The sequence below is a fragment of the Pteropus vampyrus genome, unplaced genomic scaffold (genome assembly GCF_000151845.1).
Source record: "Pteropus vampyrus isolate Shadow unplaced genomic scaffold, Pvam_2.0 Scaffold80, whole genome shotgun sequence".
NCBI lineage: Eukaryota > Metazoa > Chordata > Mammalia > Chiroptera > Pteropodidae > Pteropus > Pteropus vampyrus.
In genome coordinates, this window is record NW_011888861.1 from 5,932,361 (window position 1) to 5,936,590 (window position 4,230).

The following is a 4,230-nucleotide window of genomic DNA, read 5'->3' on the forward strand; positions in this document are numbered from 1 at the left end:
AATGAGAAGATATTTGGGGATAAACACTAGCAAGCGGTGGCCGCCGGCTGCTGCCCTTCTCCAGGTTCTGTCATGGTGTTGGCGGTGCCCAGCTCACCGGCTTCCTCCTTCCTTCGGCGAGTATGGTCGCCAGAGAGGCTCTCTCAAGCCTGCTCTACCAGTCCACAGCAGGGCTTGGGTGTCCGCCGGCGGCGGCGAGCCCATGGGCATTGGAGGTTGGTCCCGTGGCTCCAGCCTGCGGTGCAAAATGGTGTCGGCGGTTTAGATAAACATCCAGATGCTGCTGGAGGCGGCCGGCTGTCTGGAGCGGCAGGAGAGAGAAGCTAAACATGGTCACGCCTCCATCTTACCCTACAGTAACAAAGACAGAGATGCCTTAAAACAAAGGAACAAATCCAAGAAGAATAACAGCAGTAGCAGATCGACTCACAATGAAATGGAGAATAGTCGGTCCCATCTTCACTTGTGCCTGGAGAAGTCAAAGGGGCTAGTACAGCTTGGGCCCAGATGAAACCAACACACCGCATTGAGTTTATGAACAAAAGCCAAATTGCACATAAAAAAACTAGGTGATTGTGACAGAAAAGCCACTGTCTGAATAGACCAGCTTCAGCGAGAGCGGCAACATCTGAAGAGGCAGCTGGAGAAACTGGGCATTGAGAGGATATGGAGAGACAGCGTCGGCTCCACGGGCTCCTTGGAGTGCTCAGACTCCGACAGGGAAGGAATCCACGTGGACGTTGAAAGCATAGATTATCTCACAGGTGAGTTGAACTGGAGAACGGCGGCCTGAGTGATTCCAACCAGCAGGAAAGCATACAGAGCCTCAGCAGCGACGATGACTATTCCAGCTCCAGCATCAAGAGAATAAAGCTCCAGGGCAATCACAAGACTGTGTAGGTCTGTAAGAGACAGTGGTCGCTTCGGCTGCCTCCCAATGGTTACCCCTACCGGATCTGATTAGGTAGCGTATTGGACCTGCCCACAATTCCCTTGCACGTAAACTTCAGCGTACCACCTTTACCAAAATCAGTTCTGTAAACTGCTTAGGATTGTAGGTTTCAGACCAAATCCACTAGCTTCTCTTTCGCTCCATAAAAATTTGTTTCTGAAAGTCTGTACATTTCAATCAATTTGAAGCACCCAAGAATTCATAGACCGAATAAGCAATTTTTATATCTCAGCAATTTTCTCCTGTATTTACTGTCTTTGTGTAGCCTACCAAACATTTCTTAAGTTTTCTAGCTTACTGTGTTACTTGCTGTGGGTCCCAGGCCTGGCTGGTCCCAGGTCTGATCCAGGCCCGCGGCTAGAAATAAGACCCCGGATTTAGAATGTTACATTAGTGTAGTAGGGCACCTGCGCCTAAAATATGTAAATTTAATTCAGCTTATTGTATCACACATGTGTGGCTGAATGCCATTATTGTACTCTCATATATGTGGAGCCCATGCAGTCCCATAGGGAGCAGAAGAAGGGCAGAAGCAGAAGCGCACTCCCCGCACCCCGCAATAAAGCTGGTGTCTGCCCTTTCATTCTCATGTCAGCCCCTTGTGCATTCTTCCAACTTGATGTCTCACCACCGAAACCTTCCCTTCTTGATCAGCTCCACACTGACACTTGCCTAGCAGAAATGTACAAATGTGTCTTGTGCTTAGGAAACTGAAGGAAACAAACTTCTAAAGTTGAGGTCCTGATCTCAGAACTCCAAATTAAGCTTTAAAAGCAGCATTTAAGAGCATTTAACTATGGACCTCAACTCAGTGAGGAGCCAGGAACACTTCCAGAAAGCACCCTCGCACACACCCCGTGCTCATTCCCTGACCCACGTGTAGATGAGAGCAGTTATTTCTCACCCTAAAACAGACACCTGGAGAGCATGTCTTTGGGGTTGCACAGCTTATAAAAGTTCCAACGTTGTTTGTTCTCACAAACAAAACAGGACAATCTATTTTCGTGTGCTGATCTTGGGACCGTCTGTGTCCTGCTGTCCCTAAGGCACATTTCCCCTCAATTTGTTATGCTACTTGTCTCTGGACCATTTTTTTCCCCTATCTCAGAGGTAAATGAACTCTCCATTTCCCACTTAACACAAAGTGATTATACCTCTTTTTTCCCCAAGGTAAATAACATTTGGTCCCATTCTAACCTATTTTCCTACTTAACTTTCAGCAATAACCGAGTTTTGGCACTAGTTAAGCTAGTGTCCATCATCAGTGAAAGGAAAAGTCCCCATTTCCACTCTGTGCTGTAGGTGAACAGGAGAGGATTGTACAGCGTTACTAGAATTCCTCTCATTATTTTTGGACACACTCAGAAACTTCTTTATGGAGGATTTTGAGTTGATAGTTTAAAAGGCTGATTTTTTTTTTTTCTTTTTTGGTTATGATTTCTCCCTTAACTGGTCTCCCACCTTTTAGCATTTTTATTTAACCTAAAACAGAGCAAATGTATACGTACATAAAACACATTAAATCTATAAATACTATTTATTCATTTTATGTAAACTAATGGAAAATAAATTCTTATGACTTTGTGCTTTTACAGATGTGTTAGAAATTTGCGTGTAGGTATCTACCAAATTGGTTCATCCCCTTTAATATTTTTGCATTCATATTTTTTAGGACTTTGTATTTTCATCCTCTGGAGAATCTTTTTTATTGAATCTGAACCATTTGTAAAATCTGTGACCCTGAAACAGCGTGTATGTCACAAAGCGATAAAAACATTCCTAAAATCCACAGACACACTGCAACGTAAGGGCTCAATGGCTGAACCAGTAGCAGGCAGCCACCCTATGCTGCCTGCTGGCCTGAGGTCTCTTGGCACGCCACAGCCTCCCACCAACTCCTCCAGCACCTCCGCCTTCCACATGACTACACGATCAAACGCCCACTACAGGGAAGCCCATTCTAGATGTGAAGAACAGATTAAACAAAGCAAGATTACTTTTGTGTTTTTCTTTTTCGCATGATTCTTTAATGTATTAAAAAATTTTTAATTGGAAGTAGTGGATTGCTAAATGATCCCAAAATCATGAGTAACTCTTCCGTTTTGTTTTGTTCTGGTTCTTCCTTCATTTCAGCTTTGGTGGTGGGGGGAATGACATAAATAATTTTTTTCTTGTTAGAATCTTTTCCAATTACTAGCTGAAGATTTGCCCTGAAATACAACCTGTATGCCTTTTGCATTTTTAAAACCTGCTTCCTGAATTTAAGCAGAGTGGTAGTGTTCAAAGGGCCAGCTCAGCCTATAACATGTTTGAAAAAGATATGTCTGCACTTTGAGATCCCTTTTGACTGCCATTTGCCAGACCTCTCAAGCATTTTGTTTAATTGCTATGTTCGAGCACCTCACAGGTCCACAATGCTGAATGGCATCAAAAATGCAAGACTTTGAGAAAAGCTTGTGGTCTTGCATTGGAGGAAGGAAGGGCACAAAATGTGTGTATTTGTTTAATTTAGAATAATGCATCTCAAAGATGCCATTTTCTGTGTTTTAACTGTTGTGTCTTTGAGTTAAACTGCATTTTTGTCTTTTGGTTGAAATATAAAATGTACTGTCCCAATATAAAACAGTAATTATTTGAAAAAAAATTTTTTTAAATAAGAAGGTTTTCCATTTTACTCATGTTCAGAGAAGTTTACCACAGAGTCAGTCATTGGGGAAAGAACAGCAAGTGTTGCTGGCAAAAGTCATGGCAGCTGGATAGTATCTTTCTTACAGCTGTCAACAGCTCCTCATCATTAACACCTGGGAGGCCCATCGATTTCTGTTGCTATAGAAATTTGCATGGGTTGGGGAAGTGCATTGACTTTTGCTTTCACCCTGAAATTTGAAATAAGTATATATTTTCTGATCTAGGCCTCAGTTATCACACACCTCTACATATAAGTAAGAGAGCTAGTGAATCAAACATCTAGGCTTACTCCCCAAATCTCTCTCCATCCATGTTCCCCCAGCCTGCAGAATTGGCCTCTACCACACGCAGCTTATGGGATCATTTCTGGCCTTCAACCTAAGTTCCTATTTTCATCTACACTTGGGCTCCTGAGCATAACTTCAGCATGACTACAGAATATGATATGCATCGGAAGTATAATGGGATAAGAAAATGAGAAAAATGGCCACTCTGCACTATATAAAATTCCAGAGCCCAAACCATCTTTCTTCTGTAATTATTCAATCAATACTGAGTGAACATCTTCAACTGGCAGAGAACTAAGTAGG

The 4,230-nt window shown here is 42.9% G+C and overlaps 1 pseudogene; it reads left to right on the forward strand.

Annotated features, from left to right (window-relative positions):
* Positions 1-247: 247 nt before the first annotated feature.
* On the forward strand, positions 248-900 carry LOC105293971 (annotated as a pseudogene).
* The last annotated feature ends 3,330 nt before the right edge of the window (positions 901-4,230 follow it).